The 26,586-nt window shown below is 44.9% G+C and overlaps 1 long non-coding RNA gene and 1 other non-coding gene across 2 annotated transcripts in view; both read right to left on the bottom strand.

Moving 5' to 3' along the window:
- Window positions 1-12,039: 12,039 nt before the first annotated feature.
- On the bottom strand, window positions 12,040-12,206 carry LOC113830988. Its single transcript, XR_003485046.1, has one exon. It is a non-coding gene; the product is annotated as a U1 spliceosomal RNA (small nuclear RNA).
- Window positions 12,207-20,383: 8,177 nt separating this feature from the next.
- The window catches only part of LOC103159645, a 63,593-nt gene continuing 57,390 nt past the window's right edge, over window positions 20,384-26,586 (bottom strand). The window contains exons 2-3 of the long non-coding RNA XR_003485032.2: window positions 20,804-20,923; window positions 20,384-20,656 (exon numbers count right to left, since the gene is read on the bottom strand). This is a non-coding gene — a long non-coding RNA (uncharacterized LOC103159645). The remainder of the gene's footprint in view (window positions 20,657-20,803; window positions 20,924-26,586) is intronic.

Here is a 26,586-nt window from a genome sequence, read left to right on the forward strand (position 1 = left end):
TGCAGGGAGGGGCACAGTTAGAACAGTGTTGACAAGGGACCAAGGGTCTACCCAGACTATCTACTGGTCTGGCTGCTTCCTGGTTTATCTTTTGACTCACCAAGTCAGTTGCTTTTCTATCACCCTGTGGTCTGGCTCAGAGTCATCTTTTACATCTGAAATTGGCTTTTTCTGCTTACTTAACGTTAAATAGGATGTTAACATCCTATTTAGCAGTCCTTAGCCACTTCTTTTCAAAATACCAGAGATGCGTGAAAAAGCTAGGAACCCTGTCCACACCCCCCAAAGGATTATTTGATATAGGATGTCCAAGGGGAATGATTTACAAGTAAGAGAGCCTGCAACGCCCCAAAGTCAGTTGCTGGGAACAAGGCAAAGCTCGGGTAAAGAGAAGGGAAAGTGTCCCTTAGCCACGTGTGCTCAGAGGGGATAATGAAGTTGTAGAGTAACTGGTTACAGCCAGAGAAGGGAAATATCAACAAAGACTGGAGTTGGAGATGAGAGAGGAGGAAAAGCCAAACCAAGAGATGTATGTATAAAACCGTTCTTGTTTTGTTTCACTGTGGCAAATGGTATATATTTATTTCATTAACTGGCAAAAATGAGTCACTGTTGAAAACTCACAGCCTTTAAAAATACCCTACCCCCACCCCTACATGCTAGAGATCAAACCCAGGTATTCTGGAATGGTTTCCAAGAGCTGGACCCCAAGCCCCAAATACCTTATTTCATTTTTTCCCCCAGCCTTTTCTTATGGAAAACTACAAACAGATGCAAATGCAGAGAGGGGAGTCACACTTGGGTGTGATGACACCTTCAAGCCTGTTTTCCTGGCTCCCTACCTCCCTCACTGCTCAGAGATCTTTAGTCACCCTGTGAGGACAGTGCCTGGCTCAACCGTCATTCACGCCCCTCCCCTCTTCTCGGGAAATGGAGAACATCAAGGAGGCAGCTGTGAGAGAAGGAAAAAGCACCCACAGAGACATCAGTGTACTGAGTAAAGGGGAAGGCAGGGGAGGCTCCTGGTGGCCCAACCCCTCAGGAAGCAGCAGGGTTTAGGGCCTTATGGTAGGGCTGGGGCAGCTGGGCAGAGTCTCTTGAGGACTGGAAGAAGATCAGAGAAAGTGCCTAGTGTTGTTTCATCTTTGTGCAAATGCTGCAGGGCACTTCTGCAACCCGGGAAGTGCAGCCTCCAACACACCCAGGTGCTAACCTGAGGGGTACACCGCTGCACCATGTACTGGAGGTACTCTTGGCATATACTTGAATGTAGAAAAATGTCCCAGAAAAAACACCCAGCCATTAGGAGTTTTTCAGCCCCATTATAATCTTATAGGACCTACATGTGGTCCATTGTTATCACGACATGGCACATTTTGACTAATTGATGGGCTGAGTCCTTGTCAGCCATGCTCCTCCCTGCCCCTCCCCCAGTTACATGCCTCCCACTTTGTTTCCTCCAATCTCACACAAAGATGAGTTTCTCTTGTCCCCATTGCCTGTGGTGACCACCTCCCTCCACAGTTTGGTTTGGTTTGGTATCTCAAGACAGGCTTTCTCTGTGTAGTCCTGGCTGTCCAGGTCTACTCATTTTGTAGACCAAGCCGGCCTTGAACTCAATCCACCTGCTGGGATTAAAGGCATATGCCACCTCTGGCTCACGTCCCTCCACTTTTAATTGCTGTGTCCTGCCTCATACGAACCCTTTTCCCTGAAGAACACCCAGGCACTAACCATCCACACACTACAACTGTCACCTGGTCCTCTAAGCCTCCATTCCAGTGCTGCTGTGCTTGAGGCATGGACTAGTGCCTCACCTGTGGGAGGCCTTGCATGCAGAACCGCCTCTCTGCAGATCAGCTGCTCCCCAGGATCCCTGGCATCCCTTTAGGGGCACACTGCCATCATGAGAGTTTATTTTTCTGTGCACAGGCTCTTGGGGACCCACACAGGATGGAGATCAGAAGATGTATCCAGGAAAACATGGGTCACACAAGAGTAACCAAGGAACTCAAGTCTATAGAGAAGTGTTCCCCCCAAACTGGCGTCTGCACACACTGCTCTTCTTAGGGACTTCACATTCTCCTGAAAATTATAATTCTTTAGGAGCATGGAGGCCCTTCTTAAAATAAGCTCCTCTCCAGCTCCAATTCTGCCACTTGCTATGTGTACCCCAAGTCTCACAGTCATAGGGATGCCTTTGCACCCCCTGCTGAGTTCTGGGGCCTCTTAATACCTAGTCTAAAGGCTCACTTACTGGTTGGTGGGCCACTTCCTGCTCATCTAAGTCTCAGTTTTAGTGTTACTGTCTGTTGGAAGTGAGCCCTGGGGTACTGCAATCAGAGGGTACAGCGTACTACACAGGCATTCGGAGGTGACACCTGGACCCGGATGTTGTCTTCTCAGCTAGTTTGTAAGAATACAAGAAGCAGGTGCTGTTTCTCCATCCACACACCATCAGCTCAGTGTGGCACATCTTACTGCTTCAACAAGTGTTGGGTGAATGACTGAAGGAGGAGAGAAAGCATCTGGTCCTTCTTGTTCCTGCCACTACAGAAACACAAATATACGGATTCTTTATCGCCACTGCAGTCTGTCCTGCAGTTTGAAATTTTGAGTACTCCAGAATTAGAACTATACCACTTTACTTTGTTGACAATAAAGAATAAACCAATTTCTAGTATCAGGAGAATCTACTGCCTTGAGTTTCACTTCTGAGAGTGGTTGGCTTTTCACACTACAGACCGACCTGTGCATCCATCAGTTTACCGGAGGCAGAAAACTCCAGGGGAGGGTGCTCATTCGGTCCAGCATGGACCTACATCCCTGTCATCCAGCACTCAGGCAGAGAATAATCATGTTCCTTAGTCCACATTATTAGTATTTGTAGCATCATCCCAAACAAAAATTAAGAAAGGCCTTTTGTGCCTGTCGGTGGTGGAGCACGCCTTGAGTTCCAGCATTTGGGAGGCAGAGGCTGGATGATCTCTGTGAGTTCAAGGCCAGCCTGTTCTACAGAGTGAGTTCCAGGACAGCCAAGGCTACACAGAGAAACCCTGTCTCAAAAAACAACAGAACAAAACAAAACAAGAAAGGCCTTTTTCGGAGATACACTCTTTAATCCCAGTACTACTGGCAGAACAGGCATGTCTCTGTGAGTTCTAGGTCAGCCAGGTCTACACAGAGCTACATTGAGAGATTCGATCTCAAAAAATCAAAACAGAAAAGGAAGGCTTTTTTTTTTTTTTTTTTTTTTTTAAATCCCCAGAGACAGGGTTTCTCTGTCTAACAATCTTGGCTGTCTAGGAACTCAAGAACACATTCTGTAGACCAGGCTGGCCTGGCCTTGAACTCAGAGATCCTCCTGCCTCTGCCTCCAGGGTGCTGGGATTAAAGACCTGTGCCACCACCACCCAGCCTTTACTTAGAATTCTTACAGAGTTAAAAATACAAAAAGGCAGACCTTGAAAATACCCCCCCACACACACACACACCACCATTACAACAGTACTGAATTAAGTCCTCTCCAGTTTTGAGTTGATCTTTTTCCTCCCCCACTGTCTTTCATTCTGACAATGAGGGAGTTTCCTAACCATAGCTGGGGGGGGGGGCTTTTTTTTTCTCAAATTTCTCTGTTTACTCTTCCCTACACTTTTCTTTTTCTTTTAGTTTTTTGAGATGTAGGATTTTGTTATTGTTTGTTTGTTTTTTAATGAACTTCAGAGTGGCTTTGAACTTTTTTTTTCCTTTTTTGACAGGGTTTCTTTATGTAACAGCTTTGGAAGTCCTGCAACTTAGGCTGGACTGGAACTCACAGAGATCTTCGTGCTTCCTGAGTGCTGGGATTAAAGGTGTGTACCACCACCGACCAGCAAACTTACTTTTCTTTCTTCTTCCCCACCCCTTTGTTTTTCAAGGCTGGGTTTCTCTGTGTAGCCCTGGCTGTCCTGGAACTCACTCTGTAGACCAGGCTGGCTTTGAATTCAGAAGTCTGCCTGCCTCTGCCTCCCAATTCTGGGTCTAATAATTATTACTGACGAATAATATAGAAAATAAATGATGTAAAATAATAAATAATAGGTTTCCCCCACCCCAGTAATAAAGTTTCTCCATCAATGAAGTATGCCAGTGTAAGCCAGATCAAGCCACACTGAGAAAGTATAAAAACAGATACATTGAGCCAAGCAACTCCTATGCAGGTTCAATGTTTCAGAGATTGTGGTCAGAGAAGTCAGTCACACGCAGCAATGACAGCAGGGAGATTTTACAGGTTGTAGGTAAGGGGTGATAACATGTCTGCCACAAGCTGGGTTTGTGCCCAAATACGGTCAAAAGCTGAGCTCTTGTGTGGGGACTTGGGCAGCTGGTAGCAATAGTCAACAAGAATGCAGAATTGGGCTTTTTGGTGCCTTGGCTTTGTTTGGAGAGTCTCTGAGTGGGTGGGGTTTGGAGATGGAGAGTGAGAGGGAATGGGGCTTCCAGGACCATGTAAGGGTGAACTGGAGGTTCCAACAGAACAATAAATATTAGATTACCACACACCTGGTCAAAAAACAAATCATTCCTGTGTGTGTGTGTGTGTGTGTGTGTGTGTGTGTGTGTGTGTGTGTGTGTTACAGGGATTGAACTCAGGCCATGAGGCATGCATGGCAATGTAAGGGCTTTACCACAGTGAGCCATTTCTTGGGCACAGTGGGAATATTTTAAATGTATACAATGCTGGGTGTGGTAACTCACATCTTTAATCCCAGCATTCAGGAGGTGGAGGCAGGTGGATTTCTTTGAGTTCAAGGTCAGTGTGGTCTACAGAGTTAGTTCCAAGAGAGCCAACAGTATACAAAGAGACTCTTGTCTCAAAAAAGAGACAAACAAAAGCTAGATATCTCAGGATGTGTGTGCGGTAGAGCTGTGTATGCCTGCAATCCTTGCACACTGGAGGCTGAAGCAGGAGGATGGAATGTTCCAGGCTAGATTGGGCTATACCCCAAGACTATGTCTCAAACAAACAAAACAAACCCCAGGATGTAGATTCTGTCCTCATTTCCCAGGAAGAAACTGAAATTCTGAGCTGCTATGTATCTTAATTAGACCTCCTGAGGTCACCTACCCCTCACACATCCTTCTTGTTTTTCTTTCAGCTTGGGGCTCAATCTCTAGCCCCTGGTCACGCTTGGCAAATGTTCTAGTTCCGAAGTACACCCTGACTCCTCTGCTCTCCCTTTTCACTTTCATTTAGAGCAGTGGTTCTCAACCTGTGGGTTGCGACTCCCAGGGTCAAACAACTCTTTCATGGGATATTTACTTTATGAATCATAACAGTAGCAAAATGACAGTTATGAAGTAGCTACAAAATAATGTTATGGTTGGGGTGACCACAACATGAGGAACTGTGTTGAAGGGTCACAGCTTTAGGGAGGTTGAGAACCACAGATTTAGAGGCTAATTATAGTCTGTTTCAATCCTCAGACTTCTGTCACCAAAATGCCAACTTTTGGGGGGGGTTGTTATTTAAAGATTGGTCTTATGTAGCCCAGGCTAGCTCAGAACTTGTTAGGTAGCTGAGGCTGGCCTTGAACGACTGATCTTCCTGTCTCTACCTCCCAAGTGCTAGGATTACAGGCATATACCGCAACCAGTTATTCTATCTGTCTATCTATCTATCTATCTATCTATCTATCTATCTATCTCCTTCCTTCCTTCCTTCCTTCCTTCCTTCCTTCCTTCCTTCCTTCCTTCCTTCCTCCCTTCCTTCCTTCCTTCCTTCCTTCCAGAACTGGGAGTTGAACCTACAGCTTCAACATAGGACACAGGCAAGCATTTCACCATTGAGCTAAATTCCCAGCCCTAAAAAACATTTTCTTTTTAGTAAAATGACCTACTTATCAAGGTCACTTGTGTATCCCACTTGCACCCAGAATTCCCAGGATGAGACTCAAATGACCTGATATTTAAACAATATACCCTCCTTCTACAGTCTCCTACTTCAGGCAAGGATATTGCCGCCTGCCTGGTGGCCCCAGCCAGCAGTCTGGAAGTCTAGTTGCAGGGCACAGACAGGACATACAACAGTCCCTCCACAAATATTGGCTGTGTGAGTGATTTAACGGTTGAATGAGTGAGCAGAAGCCATGAACCTCAGCTCTTCCCTCGCCCTTAACCAGAAGATTAATTGATCATAAAGTCCTACATCATAAATCTCTCTCAAATCCTCTCTCCCTTTTTGATCCCTGCCTTGCTCCTTTTGCTGGATTTTGTCAGGGCTACAGTGAGATTAGTATACATAAAAGCGCTCTCTGGGGGCAGGGAGGAAGAAGGGAGAAATCCCCGGTGGAAGCCGTACTGAACATACCGGACCCAGTTTGTCTGTTCTGTTCTAGCTCTGATGTTTGTCTTTTCCTGACCCTGTATTCTCTGCCGAGGCTTGGAGATGCTCATCACTCATTTGCTGGAGGAAGTACAACTCAGTCTCCACTTAAGTACTGACACAACATCACAGCCTCTTGTGTCTCTTATAAGAGTTATTTCTTGGAGTAAGATTCATCTAGCAAAAAGGAGTGTCTGTTTAGTTTTTGTAGCTCCCACAAAAACTCTGCAGGAGACCCCAGGCATAGAGTAAATGCTGACCATCAAGGAAATGACATAATTCTGTAATTCAGGACAACACAGATGAAACCCAGCAGGGTAATGTTAAATGAAGTAAGCCATCACAGAAAGACACACTCTGCACGGTCTCACTTACAGGCAGAATAAAACCAACCTGATCTCATAGAAGCTGAGATCAGAATGGTGGTTACATGAGCTTAGGGAAGTGGGAAGGGAGTAAGGGGCCGGTTCAGTCACAGTGGAGAAGGAGTTGTGTGTGCATGGCAGGATCATGATAGACAAGTCACTATAAATTTTAAAAAGCTACAAGAGAGGCTGGAGAAATGGCTCCAGGGCTAAGAGCACTGGCTGCTCTTGCAGAGGATCTGGGTTTGGTTTCCTGCATTCACAAGGAGGCTTCAGCTCTAGGTGATCTGATGCCCCTACTGGCCTCTTCTGGTACTGCACAAATTAGTACACATAAATACACGCAGATGCACACACATAAACTATTAAAATAATTACCAAGCAGAACTCGGGAGGCAGAAGTAGGTGTATCTTTGTGAGTTCAAGGCCAGTCTAGTCTACAGAGTGAGTTCCAGGACAGCCAGGGCTACACAGAGAAACCTTGTCTCAAAAAAACAAACAAGCAAAAATATTATAAAGTTAGAAGAAAGACTTTTCAAAGTTTTGACTCTAAGAATACTGTTTAACATTTAAATAACTACGCATATTATACTTGATTTAAGCACTTTCATCAAATCACCCCTGCCCTAAACCTATATCCCAGGGCTCCCCAGTACTTACAGGACTGAGTACACATGTGTTAACCATATCTTTAGGATATTTCACTGTGATCCCACCCTTCCAGTCAAATCTCCCTGACAGTGGTGTGGTATGCCCTTTAGGATAGGCATTGTTTCCTGAGATTTATTGGGTTAAATCTGAAGACAAAGGACCTAACCGTAGGAGTGTCAGTGAGAGGCTGGAGAATGTGGGGTACCAGAAACTCTACTCAAAACCTGGGAGGGGCACCACAGAAGTGGGTTCAAACATGATTGTAGTGTATGGAACAAGAAGCAAACACTGCACCTACTTAGAAAAGAAGTGTAACTTGCCAGGCGGAGTGATACACACTTTTAATTCCAGCTCTCGGGAGGCAGAGGCAGGCAGATCTCTGTGAGTTCAAGGCCAATCTGGTCTACAGAGCGAGTTCCAGGACAGGCTCCAAAGCTACACAGAGAAACCCTGTTTCGGGAAAAAAAAAGTGTAACTTGAAAGAAGGGAACCCCAAGGAGTGAGACATGGACAACCCATGCGAACCAGCTAATGTCTAGCCATGACTCTTGAGAACATAGGAGATGGTTCTGTCTCTGACACTGGCAAATGCTGACATCATCAATAGCTGCCTTTGCTAGTTGGTGATCACACAACAGTCTACCAGGATAGTTTCCCTTGGCATAGGCTCCAGCTAGCCAGGAACTGCTCATTATGGCTTCTCTGCAGGCCAAGGGCTTGGGGTGTGCATATGTAATAATCTGCCCTGAGAGTTTGGGTGATGTGAGGTCACTCCCCAGAAACAAAGTGACCCATCCCAATGATGACAGTCCAGTTCTGAGCATGAGGAAGTGACCAGCACACCCACCTCTTTGGAGGTTCCCTGGACGGCTCAGTTTCCAGTGCTCAATTACACAACAGCTGTAATCTCCTTTGCCAGGCTGAGGCACAAGGTTTGAGAGTCTGAGGCCAGCCTGGACTACATAGCAATACCCTGTCTAAAAAATCATGGACTAGAGACAGCTCAGTGGGTAAGAGCACGGGCTGCTCTCACAGAGGGCACACACTGGGTTCCCAGAACCTGAACGACAGGCAGCTCACAGCCATCTGTAACTCCAGTTCCAGAGGATCCAATGTCCTCTTCTGGCCTCCTCAGTAACCAGGCATGCACATTGGTGCACAGACATACATGCAGGCAAACACTCATACACATAAGATAAAAATAATAAAATCTAAAAAAAATTTTTTTTGGTTTGGTATTAGGACAGAGCTACCAATAATTTCTGAAAATGCCCTAAACATATTTCTGCCATTTCTTATTAGAAATTTATTTGAATCAATATTCTCAGCATTACTGATTACAAAATCAAAATATTGATCCACTCTGAAAAATGTTGAAGTTCTCTGTGTTTTGCAGTATCAAATAGTCAGCCAAGATTTAATTCTTTACATAAAAAAGATACACAGCTATTTCATTAGTATGCAAATTAGTTTTTTGTCTTGAATAAATGTTAAAATTATTTATATTTATATACACACACAAAAGAAGCTATAAAATATATTTCTTTAGGAAGTATTATTTATAAATGTTTGATCTGTATGCCTGTGTACACCTATATACATGGAGTCATGTAAAACTTTCACAGGAAAAAAAGGGTCGTGAGTTTGGAAAAAGCCTCACTCTGGACAGATTTCCAGAGGGCATGGGTCACTTCTTACCTTGGGGACCTAAAAAATATCTGCTACATTGGACTTGGCAAAAAGCACCTTGGCTTGCCCACACTATCTATTCCAGTACTTTGACCTCTGCAAAGTTGTTTCCTAATGTGTAAAATGGGAATAAGACTGGTAAGTTGCTTAGAAGACAGAGCAGGAGTAATACACTTGAGGACCACCGTTCCAAGGGCGTTAAACCCTGGCAAATGCTAGTTACTGCTATTACTACTCCCTGGCATGATCTTTCCAGCTCTGTGTGACCCCTTTCCTTCAACCTTGTCCATGAATGTCACCCTTTTTGAAAACTACTGCACTGCTGACTCATTGTCAATTTCTTTTTTCTTTCTTTCCTTTTTTCTTTCTCTCAAGAAAGGGTCTCACTGCACAGCCCTGGCTGTCCTGGAACTCATCATGCTGACAAAGGTGGTCTCCAACTCACAGAGGTCTACCTGCTGCTGTCTCCTGAGTGCTGAGATTGAAGGCATGCACTTTTATTCTTGTGTGTCAAATTGCACTTTAAATTCACATTCTAATTTGTACATCTGTTTCTCCAATTTTTAAACTCTGGGGACTAGAATATATCTTTGGCTTTATGGTAGGCAGAATTCTAAGACCCCCACCCCCTCAGATAGGGCATCAAGTGACTGTGAAGAGATTTGGTCCCACCTCTAGGCTATGTTAGAAGGCACAGTTAACTGATGGCTAAGGGGCCTTCCCTGGTGGGCTTGATTTAATCACATGAAGTCATTAAGAGCCCAGAGTTTCACAGGGAGATTGAGGTGGGCATAAAGTATAGTTACATAGGAGAAACAGGTCCTGGTGTCCTGTTGTGGAAAAGGGTCACTTTTTGATGACAGAGCATACATTTCAAAAAGCTGGAAGGATCTTGAATTTTTTCTTTATAAAGAAGTGATAACTTTTTAAAGAGTCCAATATTTACCTGATATGAACACCACAGTGTGTAATATGTATCCAAAGCCTGAAAAATGGGGCCTGGAGAGATGGCTCAATGGATAAAGCACTGGCCAAGCAGGAGTGAGGACCTAAGTTCAGATCCCCAGAACCCATATAACACCAAGTGTGGTATAGTGTGTGCAGCATGGTGAAGAGTCCTGTTAGCCCATGGCCAGCTAGCCTGGGAGACACTGCATGGAAGAGCAGAGATTCTGTGTCAAGCAAGGACTGATTCCCAGCCTTGTTCAGATTGCCGTACCTGCAATGTGGCACATGTATGTCTGCGCTCACATACACATACATGCACACATATCATAGAACACACAAAAATGATTTTTAAAAAATCTTAAAAATATACATTTGAAAAAGGGAGTAAACAAAATCCCGATTACAACATAAACGAGCTGAGTGTTTACTGCAGAGGAAGAGAGAATGAAAGCAAGGGATGATGCCCTTGCCTTCATGGTAGAGGGGGCTTCAGGGGCGGGGCTGCAAGAGGGGGGCTGCAGGAGGCTTTTAGGACCACAGAGTAGTACCCTCCTACTGACAACAGGGAGGGAGAGGGCTTCAGTAGACAGCAAGGTAGCAGTTTCTGCCAGTACAAGCTGAAAGAAATGGAAGATGCCCTGAGCTCAGGGACGCTGACACTGCAGCTCTGTGTCACCTCAGTCTGCCCTACTGTGCATCCTAGGTGGGCCTTGTCTGAAGTCTGTTTGCAACCGTTTTTTGTCGTGTACCAAAAGCCAAAGATCAGTACATACTCCTTCCAGTGCCTTTTTTGTCTTTTGAGACAGGGATTTACTCTGTAGCCCATGCTGGCCCAGCCTCAGCCTCCCTCATGCTGGGAGTACACAGATGCATGAGCACAAAGGGCTGTCCAGCACCTCCTTAACAAGCTGTGCCACGTGAAATGACTTTATGTGACCACCAGTGAAGTCCCACCGTTACCTGGCCTCTGCCTAGTATCAACTGCCAAGCTTCTTTGCCGAAAGATTCCTTGAATAATGTCTGTTGCACTCACTTTGCGTTTCAATTGTGGGAACACATCGCTCCAAGAGCAGTGTCTTTATAAACCTGGAGAAGAGTTATTTAAAGCAGAAACGCACCTAGATACACACTGTATATATCCAGGGGCTACATTTCAACTTCAAGGCACTAAAACCAGTTAGTGGGATGTTTTACAAACTAATCATCAGAAGAATTTCTTGGCAAAAATCTCTTTGCATTATTTTCCATCACAAGAAGCACGTAGCTAATTTATTTCCATGTCAGTGCAGAAAAAGGTCCTTAGAAACAGTGCTTTCCTGGTTCCCTTTCTTTCTTTCCTTTTTTTTTTTTAAACAAACAAACAAACAAACAAACAAAAAGCTAAGGAACTGGAGGGATGACTCAGCAGTTAAGAAAGAGCACTGGCTGCTCTTGCAGGGAGGCAGGTTCAGTTCCCAGTTACCCACATGGAGGCTCACAGCCATCTGTAACTCCAGTCCTAGGAGATCTGAGATTCTTGGACCCTGCATGTATAAGTGCACAAACATACATTCAGGCAAAACACCCCTACCATAAAAATAAATTTAAAAAGTTGGATGCCAATTGTGTTGGTACACATCTTTAATCCCAGGTCTCTAGAAGCAGAGGCAGGCAGATCTCTGAGTTTGAAGCCGGCCTCATTTACATAGTGATCTTCCAGGCAGCCAGGGCTGTAGAGAGAGAGAGATCCTGTTTAAAAGAAAAAAAAAAAAAAGCCAGGCGGTCCGGAGGCAGAGGCAGGAGGATCTCTGTGAGTTCCAGGCCAGCCTGGTCTACAAGAGCTAGTTCCAGGACAGCCTCCAAAGCCACAGAGAAATCTTGTTTCGAAAAAACAAAAAAACAACAAACAAACAAACAAAAAAGTTTGACAAATGCTTTGTTTTACACACTCACTCTCAGAGATGTACACTGTGTATTATTACATTGAAACCCCTAGAGCTCATGATATGACTCCCTTTTTTTAAAATTAAAATCTTTTTCCCACGGGAGAGCTTGAACAAGTCCCCCACTACCACAAATTATGCAGTCAAGTTTCCCAAATTGGGGAAACGGGCAGAGTCAGCACATCTGGTTCCATGTCAGTTTGCATGGAAGCCATGTCCTGGGACACCACCTTCAGGATCATGGCCCCTCCCCCAACAGGTAAGGACTCTCTTTGTTTCTTTAATGAAGCATTTCCCAAATACATTTATCACAGATCCTTTTCTTGGAGAAACAACCTTTGACATCTTGCCAGAGTACCATTTAGGAAACGCTGGCCTAGACAAACTCTTTTCTGCTCCCTAGTAAGTACTGACTCAAGATGCTAGCAGGGAAAGGAAAACTTCAGAAAGCATGTTACTCAAGCAAGACACCTCAGAGCTGAAGACACACTTCTATCTTCTGTTATCGGCTGCACTAACTTTTTGTTCAGTTTCTAAACAAGTTAATAAAACAAAAAACAAAAACAAAAACTGAAAAGGGGATTTTTCAGCTGTATTAATTTTACAAAATACCCATGCAACAAAATGAATTATCCCAGGCATGTTCTAGCTTTAGCCATTGCATACATCTATTTGTGTATTTCAATACATACATACATACATTCATACATACATACATACATACAAACAAGTGCCTTTGTCAGCTTCGTCAGTGCTTAACAAATGAATCCAGAAAATACTTAAGGCTGACAAGAGCACACATGCTCAAACTCTCGCACATACACACACCGCAGTGATGAGGACTGAAGCACTGTACCACTGAGTTACATCCTTGGTTCCTGATGAAGTTTATGAGGAAAAATAACTTTAGCCCATATTAAGAAGGGCGAGAGAGCCAGGTGGTGGTGACACATGCCTTTAATTCCAACACTCAGGAGGCAGAGACTGGCGGATCTTTCTGAGTTAGATCAGCCTGGTCTCCAGTGAGTTCTAAGATAACCAGAGCTACACAGAAAAACCCTCTCTCAACCCTTCCACCAAAGACAGGTAAGAGAGCCAGGTGTTGTGACCCACTTATAATCCCTGCACTCAGGAGACAGGGGCAAGTGGTCTACATAGAGAGACCGTGTCTAAAAATAAATAAATAAATGTAGGAGAGTGAGAATATCATATTAGGTTAGAACTTCTGTTCCTTTAAATTTATAAACTCTCAAAGGAAGCCCATGTATACAAAATGTGAAAACAAAATACTTTTTTTTTTTAATTGAAGTTGAATTGTAATATTCTTCCAGAAAGGAAAGGTAAATGTTGCATCCTATCCAAATCCCTGCCTTAGTTCTGTGGGTCTCAGAGAATGTCCTGGAAGATGTTTGATGGAGGGAGACTGTGGAGGGACCATGAAATCTGCATTTTTGAGACACTCCCAGCTTCTGGCCCAGGAAGGTTCTTCTGAGGGCCATTGAGCTTCTCCTACAGAGTCCCTGAAGAGTCTCCCTCATCAGGTAGGGTACCCCATGCAGTTTCTGTGAGCACCAATCCCTGGAGACATTTCTGAAGTTCAAATGGCTAAGATTTGCCATTTTGTTGTAGGTTTATCCTTGTTTGGTGTTTCTGTGTCTCAAATCCTGTGTGGTTCTCTATAAGGGGCCTGATGATGCTGGAGACCCCTCATCCCAGCTACTCAGAGGCTGAGGGAGGAGGATGACAAGTTCAAGGCCTGACTGGGCAATTTATCAAAGACGCAAAGTCTCAAATTTATCAAAGTCTCAAAATAAAAAGGGAAAAGGGGACTGGGGCAGTGATGAAGAGACTTCTCCCCTAGTGTGTACAAAGCCCTAGATTCAGTCTCTATGAGTGAGGGAGAGAGGGAAAGGGGAAGGGGTAGTGTGGAGAGGAACAAGGGGTGGGGGAGACGGGGAGGGGATGGGGAGACTGAGAGATTTCTGGGAGAAAGGTTGAGAAGGGGAGGGGAGGGGAGAGGGGGATGGGGGAGGGGAGACTGAGACCAAGAGACTTTGGGAGAAAGGTTTGTGTGTGTGGGGAAACCAAGACTGAGAGACTTCTGGGAGAAAGGCTGAGGACACAGACATGACTGGTTGGTAGCTCCAGCAGAACAGAGGGGAAAAAGCTGGAAGCTGTAACTACACTCTGACGGTCACTCTGGAGTCCTTAAAGCCATATGATAAACACAGTTGGCTGAGTGGACAGTTTGGGTGAGAGGAAGCCCCAGGTTCACTTCTCTCATGTACCTTCTTCGTCTACTCTCTTCTTTTCTTCTTTTCTCCCCTGCCTCACCTTTCTCCTTTTTTTTTTTTTTTTTTTTAATTTTGTTTGTTTGTTTGTTTCGTACAAGAGCTCTCTTTCTCAGCCCAGGCTGGGCTCAAACTCATGATCCTCCTGCCTCCATATCACTATGCTGGGATCCAATACTCCATTTAGACTAAACATGAAGGTGGCCTGTAGAGTGGTCTTCTGAAGTCAGACGGTTCAAGTCCTGGCCCAGTCACTTACTGGCGAAAGGACTATGAGAGTAATTTAATGATCCTAACATCCTCTCAGGAGCACAAGGCTGACCAGAAGCCACGGATTGCCTTGGCTACCCCCATGTCAAAAGAGCATCATACTGCATGATGTCTGCTTGGGGAAAGATGAAAACTCCAAATCTGAAGTACAGCTGCTTCCGGGCACTGAGCACCTTCACACCAGGGTGAAGTTGAAAAACCGTTAGCTGAACCATACTAAGACTGAATCCAGCTGTGGCATCAAAGGTCAGATCTTCGACAGGTTGTAGTGTGCAGGGCTAAGATAGGACATCGTGCTACCAGGCAGATGGAGATGATGCCTCTTTGCACCACACTTTGATTCCACACTTTCTGAAATTGTTCTTTTCATCAGGTGCTGCCAAACAGACTCTTGGCTTTTTTGACTTTTTTTTTTTTTTTTTTTTTCACACACAAAGGAAAATGTAGGCAGAGTCACTGTATTCTTCAGCTGTTCTTATAGGCAAAGTCCCTTCCTTCTGCATTGCTTATGTGACTCAGAGCTCCTGCTGATTCACCCTTTGTGTCACTCAGGGCATCTGTGATGCAGCATTTCTTGAGAATATCCTGAAGTCCCTAAGCTTCTTGGAGCTGGGCCCTTTCCTTGCTCATTTTTCGGCTCCTGCATAATACTGCTGCCAAACGTGTGGCTGTCCATTGTTCTCCCTAGCTTTTCTTCCATAAGCACCGGCTTCTCAGGGGTTAAGAGACTAACCCAGGAGCTGGAGAGGTCAAGAGCACATAATGCTCTCCCAGAGGACCCGTGGTCAGTCCCCAGCATCCAAGTCTGGTGAATCACAACCGCCTGTAACCCCAGCTCTTGGGGATCTAATGTCCTCTTCTGGACTCTGTAGCCCCTGCACACTCTGTGGTCCCTGCACATGTGCGCATGTGCGCAAACACACACACACACACACACACACACACACACACACACACTAAAGATAAAGGATGCAATGTATTCTTCTTTCTGTTATTTTATTTCAAGCAATTAACATGCAGTGTCTGAGTCTGGACACTGGTGTCTCTGACGGTCACAAGCCTGAGAGTGAAGACACCTGTGGCCTGGTCAACAGGTTGTGAGACATGTCTTTGATTACAAGCTGTGCTCTGAATTGTAATTTATCCATTTAAAGTGCAAACTTGAGGATTCAGTACACTCAGAGTCCACTGACAAATCAATCTGTGCACATCATCATCCTGAAACCTATGAGCAGTTGGTACCCATTCCTCCCCTCCCAGCCCCTAGCAACCATTGATCCACTTTCTATCTCTACAGCTATGTCTGTTCTGGATATTTCTTGTAAATGGAACCCTAGCATGTGATCTTTTGTGACTGGTTTCTTTTACTTAGCATCATGCTTTCAAGGCTCATGCTTGTTGCTGAATATATAGCATTTGTATAATTTTCTCATTTAAAATTCTTTTTAGACTTAATTTTTTTTGTATGTGTATGGCTGTTTTTCCTGTATGTATGTATGTGCCCTCCATGCATAGAGTACGAGAAGGCCTGAAGAGGGAATCGGAGTCCCTGGAACTAGAGTTACAGGCTATTGTGAGCCACCAGGTGGGTGCTGGGAAGCAAACCCAGGTCCTCTGCAAGAGCAGCAAGTGCTCTTAACCACTGAGCCATCCTGAAGCCCCTGTATCCTTCTCTTGCTTAATACTTTCATTTTATTTTATTTAGCCACTCATTGTAGGGAGTTAGTGAGGTCCTAAGTGAGTGTGTTTTATGGCATGGGCACAGCCAGGTCAAGGACCCCAAAGCCTCAGACCCATGGGAGTAGCAAAACCCTCCCTGGGTGAGACTCAGATGGATGGCAAAGCCTTCTTTGGGTCTGAGTGGGAGTGTTGACAGAGTCAAAAAATGTCCACCACTGTCTCCTCCCTCCCTCGTATCTGGCCTGAAGACTGCTCCCCCACAGAACTGCTCCTACCTCGATTAGCTAAACCCGCCTCCTTGTTCAGCTGTGTATAATAACTACACCAGTTTACCTGTATGTAATCACACAGCCTTCCCTCAGCTGAACGCAGTAATCCTGCCTCCTTGCTCAACTGCATATAATAAACACCCTGTGCTTCCAGGGGTTTGTGGCTACTCCATTTGAGCAAGCACAGGCCACCTCATTCCAGCCTTTCTGTCTGCGCATCTGTCCTTTCTTCATTCCCTCACTGCCCCCATTCAGGGTTCCTGGACCCTAGATGTGCAAAGATGTGGCAATTTATCACTTAATGTACACTCAGAGTGGTTATGAGTTGTGGCAGTACACATGTGTCCATGTACAGTTCTGTGATGATGCATTGTTTTTGATCTAATAAAGCCACTGAAGATCAGAATGCAAAGTTAGATATAGCCATAGAAGCTGGGCAGTGGTGGTAGACTCCTTTAATCCCAGGACTCAGGAGATGGAGGCAGATGGATCTCTGTGAGTTCAAGGCTACCCAGGGCTCCATGAGAGTGAATCAGTCTAAAAAAGAAACAGAGATCACACCTTTAAACCCAGCACCAGAGAGGTATATAAGATAGGAGCAGGGTATTCAGTATTCAGTCTTGGGCAATTAGTCTCTGGGGATTTGTGAAGACAGGATCACCCTTTTAGTCTGAGGTAGAGGTTAGAGCTAGTGGCTGGCTGTTTTGCTTTTCTGATCTTCAGCTTGAACCCCAATATCTGTTTCTGGGTTTATATTATTCGTACTACACAGTTCTCCATGCAGCTGTGTTTTAACTGGGTATGTGTCCAGGAGTGACTGTGCTGGACCAACCGTTGGAGGAATAGTCACTCCAAGCTACAGAGAAGTGGCACCAACTACCAGCAGCATATGCAGGTTCCAGTTTCCTCACACCTTGCCCATTGGCTGTAATTTTTATCCTTCTGTCAGTGGGGTGAACAGGGGGTCTTGCTGTGTCTTAGGCTGGCTTGAAATCTATTATGCCATCTAGGTTGGCATCAATTTGAGATTCCTCTGCCTCAGCTTTGCATCACTGGGATTACACACGTGCACCACCATGCCTGCATCCTGTCTTTCTATTCTATTGATCCAAGTGGGTGAGAATCAGTAGCTGTTTAATTTTTTTCATTGCTTTTACTTTTTTTAAAGTACTCCCCCTCCTTAACTCCACCCCCACCCCTCACCCCCGAATTTTTGATCTTTACAAGATCTTTCAGTGTTCCTCCAGGAAGCAAGCATCAAGAATAATTTGCTGGCTTGCTCAAGACAGCTCGGTTAGCCACAGAATGTCAATGAGAATATAATCAGGATTTTGATTCTGGGAGCACTGCCCTTGCACTACCTTGCTATTCCAACTCCAGAGTGGGCAGGTCAAGGGTCACAGTGAATTGAAGGGAAGGTGGTGCAGGACTGCTGCTGGACACACAACTGCAGCACCGTTTCAGGCACCTTGACCTTGCTACTTTCCTCTCAAGACAGGAATACCTCATGGGAAATGCTGGCCTGCAGCAGAATAGTAATATGCTGAAACCCCAGTTAGAGGTAGGGAGGGCCAGAGGTGAGGAAAGAGGAGGAGGGAAGGAGAAAAAGGATGATGGAAAGAAAGCGAAAGAGAGGAAGAGGAGCCTACAGCTTGGAGAGGACATCATTGTCTGCAGCTTTACCTGCATTGTCTATAGAAAAAGGCTGCACCATCAGGGTCAGGCTCTTGGAACACCAAGGAAGAATAACTTCCGAGCTCTTGCCTCTTCCAATGGGTGTGGTAGAGTCAGGCTTGTTTTGTAAAACAGACTCATTGATTGCTTTCCATGCTTATGAACTAGGGGAACCGAAGAATTCCTGCTCATGCGTCCATTTTCTATTCATGAATTATCTCCTTTCTGTGCATAGTACAAATCAATATTTTATGAAATAATCTCACTGGAGATTAAGCTCACAGCATTATTCGGTCAGAGAGTCTTCGTGTTCATCAGCCCAGCTGAGTGAGGCCTAAAGCTGCTACACGAAGCTCTCCTGCCTCAATTGGAAAGGCAACTTTGAATTGCTAGACTGTGAAACCTTTCTAAGCATTACAGAGTAAAGTAGGTCAGTGTTTTAGCCTATTTTTCCTTCCTATCATAAAACACCCACGGCTGGGTAACTTTGTAAACAAATGAGGTTCACTTAGCGTTGGAGGTAAAAGAGTTCACATGTAGAGATGCTTTCTCTCTTGCTGTCGGAGTCTGGAAGAGCTCAGGGTATCACATGGCAACAGGCAGTCATGTGGTGTGTGTGTGTGTGTGGTGTGTGGTGTGTGTGTGTGTGTGTGATAGAGAGAGAGAGAGAGAGAGAGAGAGAGAGTGAGAGAGAGAGAGAGAGAGAGAGAGAGGGAGACTGCTCTTACTACCACTTCTGAAGCCACAAGGATTTGTTCACCATCCACTTTGATGACTTTATTAGTCCTAATCCTTCCCAAAGGCCGGACCTCTGAATGCTGGAGTTGGGTTAAGTTTTTCACCCACTTAATACCTTACAGTGGGAATTAAATTTCAGAACATGGAGCCTTGGGGGATAGATATAAAACCACATCCCAACCACAGCTATCAGCGTGTGGCAAAGCTCTCGAAGCCTGATACTCATTTCGGGATATTTCCAAAAGACACTCTCACTCTGGGTGAGGCAGCATGGAGTAGGCTCTCCATGCACACTGGAAAAGCACAGGAACTGTCACTATTCTCCTCCTACCCAGAGGCTCCTGACCTCTCTGACCCCAAAACCCACGGCCCATCACTGCACCTTGCCTTCCTGATTGTTGTTATTTCCCTTACCATTTTAAGGAATACTTGGAAGATCTAGAAGTACCCGACACTGTTTTGTGTCAGCATCTCAGATCACAATTGGCTGCTCATTTCTGGCTGTAGTGTTTGCAAAATGACCTGTCTATGTTCTTTGATGGGACAGAGAGCTGGCCTCTCTAATCTGTAGCCTGCACTGCTACAGGCTCAGGTTGGATGCTCAAGGGTCCTCACTGGTTGCAGGGACCAGTGTGGATCAGCCACCTTCTTCCTTTCCAGGGAGATAGGGGAGGAAGTTGGGAAGTGAGCCAAGAAAGGAAGCTAGCCTTTGGGGAGGCAGCTGCTGGACCCAGGACTTGGGTCTCTTGGTTTCCATTTTCTAGAAATAACGTTCCATTCTAAGAGGATTTTCAGTTGTTGTTTTCCCCAGAGAGAGGAAGGCATGACCAGAGGTGAAGCCATGGCCAGAGCCCTTAACCTCTCATCTTGCCCTTTAGCCAGCAAGGAAGGAATCCTGTTTCCTCTAGTGAAAGGCTGTGTGGTTCTGTCCCCCCACCCCACCCCCTCAGCAGTGTAGCTAGAGGCCAGGGAGGGAGTGCCACCTCAGGGATCTGCTGGCTGCAGGACATGGGATGAGAGTGAGCATGACTATTTATGTACCTGACCCCTCCCCAGAGTCAGGGTCACCTAGCCATCTGGGCCAATCTGAACTGCAGATGGAATAAAAGGCTCTGTGACATACAAGTGATGGGAGAGGAGCCAGGCTGCGCTAACTTTAATTCAGCTGGGACCCTTCTCCTCCCCTCCTCCACTTTAAAGCTTTGAGACTCCAGTTTGGCTGGAACTGGATGTTAAATCCAAGTTAGTCTCAAACTTTTATCCTGACCGGGTGGGGTTTTTAACAGCCATTATGTAGACTCACAGCAAGAAAGTATGGTATCTTCTTCCTACTCTGTTAAAGAATTCAGATCCAAGAACCCGCATTCTCGAGGTCATATAGTCAGGTTTACAGTCAAATGTGTCTATCTTTGAAATTGAGTTCCTCACCCCCAGCAACGGATGCCTTCTGCAGACTCCAAAGCTGCCCACTCCTCCCGCACCACTTCACACACCGATGACAACTGAAAAGTAAGCCAGGTGCTCATGACTTTTAGATTTTATTTAACGCTGAGAACATCCACTGAAAGTCATCACTGGTGGGTTCCAGAGCTCTGATCACCTTACACTGGAACAGGCAACACTTGGCAGAGGTGCATCCTTATGTGATCTCAAAACGGGGTCCCACGCTGGCAGCTTAGTGGGCCGCAGTGCAGGGATATGTTCTGACTCACTCCTCCATCACCAGCAATACACCAAGTGATGGTCTTCCTGCAGATGGTCGTGAGGCGGGTGATGTTGGACCGCTGGCCGCCAGCTAACCAGTTAAAGCAGAGGGACAGCAGCAAGGAAAATTCTACCACATAATTAGGAACACAGCAAGGCACTCCCATCCCACGGCTTCCCTGCTTAGGAATGTACAGAAGATAAATATTGAGGTGTGGGAGGGAGAAACCATATTTACCCTCCAAAGGACTAGTCTGTGACGTTTCCTTCTTTTTAACTGCATTGCATTTGTGAGGTTATGCTGGTTGCTGTGGGCTAATCAGAACTCACTTGTGAAGTTACACACACATTCCTCTACCTAAAAAAGGGAAAACAGTGGGGCTGATGAGATAGCTCAGTGAGTAAAAGCTCTTGCTGGGAAAGCCTGACCTAAGTTCAATCTTCAAGACCCATGTAAATATATTACGAAGGACCTGCCTATGTAAAGGTGGAAGGAGATAACTGACTCCGGAAAGTTGTCCCTGACCTCCACAAAAGACTCTATACACATTTTTTGTGTTAATCATACACAAAAAATATGGGTTATCACACACAAACACACACACACACACACACACACACACACACTTAGAAGATTTTTTTTAAAGTGGGAACAGTGAACTGTAAAGAATACACATTTGCATGACAAATTTCCCATGGGCAAAGCTAATACATTTAAAATTTCGTTGTGAAAGGATGGGGTGTGTGGCAAGATGGCTCAGTGGTTAAGAGTGCTGGCTTCTCTTACAGAGGACCTAGTTTCAATTCCTAGCATTTACAAGGAGACTCACAACTGTCTATAATTCCAGTTCCAGGGGATCTGATACCCTCTTCTGGCCTCTGTGGGCACTGCATATGTGGTTCATTAGACCTATATGCAGGCAAACACTCATGAAATAAAAATAAATCTTTTTAAAGATGTTGCTGATCATATAGCATTGTTATACACCATGCAAGTATACTCAGATTTTTGGATACATCTAAGGCCTAAGGATGGTCACAGTGATTGTCTCAAGAAAGCAGTTTTCTTAGGGTTTCTATTGCCATGATAGAAAACAAAACAACAACAAAAGTAACTTGGCAAAGAAAGGGTTGATCTTAGCTTACAGTTTCATGTCACATTCCATCATCAAGGGAAGTCAAGGAGCTCAAAAGGCAGGAACTGAGGCATGGAGGAAGCTGCTCACTGGTTTGCTCCCCATGGCTTGCTCAGCTGTTGTGGGATATTTGTACACTGTGTGGAGATGCTGTGATTGCTTTAATAAGGAGCTGAATGGCCATTAGCTAGGCAGGAGGTATAGACAGGACTTCTGGGCAGAGAGAGAGAGAGGAAGTAGGAGATGAATCTAAGCCTGAGAGAGACGCCATGGAGATGCAGGAGTTGAACACAGAGAATGGGAGCGAGGTAAAGGCCACGTGCTAGAAGGTAGACTAATAAAAATATGGGTTAATTTAAGTTATAAGAGTTAGGGGGAGCCAAGCGGTGGTGGTGCATGCCTTTAATCTCAGCACTCAGATTTTAAAAAAAAAAAAGAGTTAGGGAGACAAGCCTAAGCTAAGGTAGTGCTTTCATAATTAATAACAGGTCTTTGTGTCATTATTTGGGAGCTGGCTGGTGGGACAGAAAAAGAATCGTTACACTCAGGCTGCTTTTTTTTTTTTTTTCAAGACAGGGTTTCTCTGTATTGTTTTGGAGGCTGTCCTGGAACTAGCTCTTGTAGACCAGGTTGGCCTTGAACTCACAGAGATCCACCTGCTCCTGCCTCCCAAGTGCTGGGATTAAAGGTGTGCGCTACCAACGTCTGCTTTTTTTTTAATATATTACGAAGGACCTGCCTATGGATGACTCGTCCCACAGTGGACTGGACCCTCCCACATCAATTGTCAATAAAGAAAATGCCCTATAGGCCAACCTGGTGGAGCATTTTCTCAATGAAGTTTCCCCTCCAAAATGACTCCAGCATGTGTCAGTTGACATAAAACTAGACAGCTCATTAGGGGTTTTATGTTTGTCTTATACAAAACCAAAATGGTTTATATGGAAAATGCATAGCTTTTATAAACTCAGGGAGATCCACTATAGCATTTCCTGCTCTGGCTATTTTCTTATCAGTAGTAATTATATTTCCATTTGCTTAGGTTTCTACATGCTATGCATCAGCAGGTCCTCTGGAAGAATCTTCACATGGCACTGGGGCCACCTCCCAGAAGCTCCCTGTTGTTCCTGCTCCACCAAATACAGACCGTGGAGCCTCTTACCATCATTTTCTGTTTTCTAGGCTCTCTGAACACCTCCTAGTTTGGTGATGTATCTTCAAGAAACGTCCTCAGAAATGGTGGTCAACATTTTGCTGTCTCTTACCAAACACCCTTATTTTACTGGTCCCCTGGTAGGTAAGGTATAACTCTCCAAGCTCCCAAAAGTTACAGGCATGTATCTCACATCCTTTGATTTCCATTATCACCTTCACAAGGTTCCAAGTCATCCATCCACTCACTCACTCATTCTCTCTCTTCTTCCCGTCTTTCTCTTTATTCTACCATGATGCCTGTGTCCAGCTGCCCTATCCAGCTGCACCCAAAGCTTTTAGAGTCTCTTTTGTAACTGGCTCTAAATTTTACCATCATGTGTTGAACTTTAGAAAGTGTAAGGTTTTTATTGAAAAAGCACATGCTTGCAGAAGAGAGCATAGGTCATAAACAGCAGCTTGATGGATTTTTTTTTTTTTTTTTTTTTACAAAAACAAGCAATTGGATCCTGTAATAGAATACTACCAAGAGCCTGCAGCAGCCACAACACACCCCTAGTAGTAACTACTGTCACTCATCTCTAGCATTATGCACTTGCTGGTCTGCTTTTGAATTTTTGTAGACATGGAATCATCAACATTTTTTTGTTCCTGTCTCTCATATCCCATTAAGACTGTCAGATTCACCCAGGGCACAGCAATTCATCCATTCCTGATCCATTATGTGAATATGCTACAATTAATTTGCCCAATTTTAATGTTGATGGCCTTTTGACTGCAGTGGGCTTTAGCTGTTACAGGCAGGGCTGTACAAATGTGTTTGCACCTGGGTTTTGAATAAATGTATGCACTTCTGCTGGGTGTGGGAGCCCTTTCTCTCCTCAGTATTTCAGTGGTGAGAGAGCCCTTTGATTATTTTTATAACTCATGTTGGAGACTTGACCCAAGGCCCCAAGGTCGTTAACTGGCTCCCCTACTGAATTACACCTCCATCCTCCCAGCCCCTCAGTGGACACTTTTGCCATGATTTTCTTCTTCTTCTCTTCCTTTCCCTTCCCCTCCCTGTCCCTTTCCTATCCCTGGGACCTTGTGCATGCCTAGGGAAGCACTCTCACACAGTTACATCCCTCAGCAGACATTTCTAACCTCAACATTTACTTTTTAAACTTCTGGAAGTGTTTCTTTGATAATTCTTCTTAAAATTTATTTTTCTTTCTGCAATTCTGTTACTCTACATTGAGTACATAGCATCTCTCTATTTAAAAAATATTTATCTGGGTAGTGGTGGTGCACGCCTTGAATCCCAGCACTTGAGAGGCAGAGGCAGGTGGATCTCTGAGTTTGACGCCAGCCTGATCTACAGAACAAGTTCCAGGACAGCCAGGGCTTTACAAAGAAACCCTGTCTCAAAAAAACAAAAAACAAAAAACAAAAAAAAAAACAAAAACAAAAACAAAAAAATTATTTTATGTGCATATTTTACTTGTATGTTTACATGTGCACCATGTGCATACATGATGCCTGTGGAGGCCAGAGGAGGGATTCAGATCTTCTGCAACTGGAGTTACACGTGGTTTGTGGGGTTTGGAACCTAACCCAGGTACTCTGCAAGAGCAGCAAGTCCTCTTGACTACGGTGACATCTCTCTATCCACCTATTCATTCTTTTATGTTTTTTCTTTGAGAACATTTCCACTTCTTCCAATCCTTCTGTTGGAGTTTTTTGTTGACTCTATTTATAATTTACAGAGAGTTCAAACACGCCTCACCTTTGACTAGCCCCCCTCTGCCTTATATTGTCTCACAGGTGCAACGTCTTCATGTCATAATTTTAAAAAACGTTTCCCATGCTCTCTGCAACGCCTTAGTTTCCTTCCCTTCTCTCCTAGTTGTATTGTTTTCTGTTCTGTCTGGGCCCCTGGCCACCACACACAGAGATCCTTGGCTGACTCATAATGGTGAGGAGTGAGGTGTTTGTCTTTGTCTGTTTTCTTTTGCTGCAGCTGAATGTCACAGCCCAGGTACCTTACTTTGTGTGTAGTTCTGGAGCTGCAAGATCCATCATCAGAGTGACAGCATCTGGTGAGGACCCAACACCATAGTAAGGGGTGTGAGGGCTCACACGTGTCATCCTGGGAAAACTGAAGCAGGAGGACCACAAGCTCCAAAGAGATGCCCTGTCTCAAAGAAAACACCAAAACTAGGCCACAGGACATCTCATGGTGAGAGCGAGCAACCACATTCACTCAGCCACTAATCTCGGCAAAGAGCTGCGTCTTCATCAAATCCTGGTCACCTTGGAGAGGCCTCATTTCCAAGTACCTTTTACAGGATTTGGGAGTTCTGTTCCCAACACTTGTATGCCTGGGGATGCTATAGAAGTGTTCAAAGTGTTGACTGAGCATACTGGGAAATGCCATCTCTGATGGTGAGGCTAAGCACCAGCCACTCTCCTGGGACTAGATGGCTGTATTAACACATTTTCTCCTTGGAGAATCAGTCAGCACCTCCAGAAAGGAATCCTCTTACCTGGGCCCTAAATGGGAAGCCATAAAAGATAAAAACTGCACTGTCCTGGTTGGCAGTCTTGAGTCACATGTGGCCTTCTGAATGACAACTAAAAAGTTAACACCCCAGTCCCACAGGCCACATTGCAAATGGCAGCTTGGCCACCTGGTGTTGAACATTGCAGATACAAAACATTTCTTCAGCCAGGCAGTAGTGGCGCATGCCTTTAATCCCAGCACTGGAGAGGCAGAAGCAGGCAGATCTCTGTGAGTTTGAGACTAGCCCGGTCTACAAGAGCTAGCTCCAGGACAGCTCCACTAGTGCGCGAGTACACACACACACACACACACACACACACACACACACACACACACACACACACACACGCACGCTCAAGCGTTCATGTATACTCGAATCCACACAGGTGCATGCGGAGGCCAGCAGTCAATTTCCAATGCTGTTTCCCATGAGCCACCTACAATATTTTTTGAGTCTCTCATTGCCCTGGAACTCCCTGATTAGGTTAGACTGGCTGGCCAGTGAGACCCAAGGACCCCTCTGTCACTGCCTTCCTACTTTGGGATTTCAAGCCCAGGCCACTATGCCTAGCTTTTTTTTTTTTTTTTTTAAATATGGATTCATCGATCAAACTTAGGTTCTCAACCTGTGTGGTGAGCAGTTTACTGACTGAAGTGTCTCCCTAGCCCAGTTTTGAGGACAGTGACATTAACATGTATCGCTCAGCTCTTATGTCCCTTGTGTGGTTTTCTTTATATCCTAGTAAGCTACAACTATTATATCAGCTACAATAAGATCCATAAACCTCCTTCCCAAAAGATGAATCATAAGCACTGTGAGAAGAATGTGTATTGCTTCTCTCACAATTATTCCCAGAATAATTGTGAGAAGCCCTCTTTCTCCCAAATGATGCTTGCTCACTTCTCTATTGAGTTATGATAAAATGCCAACCAAGGGACACATGCATCTCTTCATGGAAGCAGATGCCTACAGAGCTTTGCTGTGTATTGAATATTAACTCCTTGGTGTCTGTCCTAAGGTCAAAATGACCACTGTCTTAGAAATGCTGACCTTAGGTAGCAAAGAGCTGGAAGTCCCTGTTAACACTGTCCCTGAGCTGGGGTTTAAATCAGTGGGTGTAACTGGGGTGTAACTTGCCTAGCATGTGCAAATTCATGGTCCCATCCCTAGTACCACAGTGGGGAAAA

This window comes from Cricetulus griseus, chromosome 4 (assembly GCF_003668045.3).
Source record: "Cricetulus griseus strain 17A/GY chromosome 4, alternate assembly CriGri-PICRH-1.0, whole genome shotgun sequence".
Classification (NCBI taxonomy): domain Eukaryota; kingdom Metazoa; phylum Chordata; class Mammalia; order Rodentia; family Cricetidae; genus Cricetulus; species Cricetulus griseus.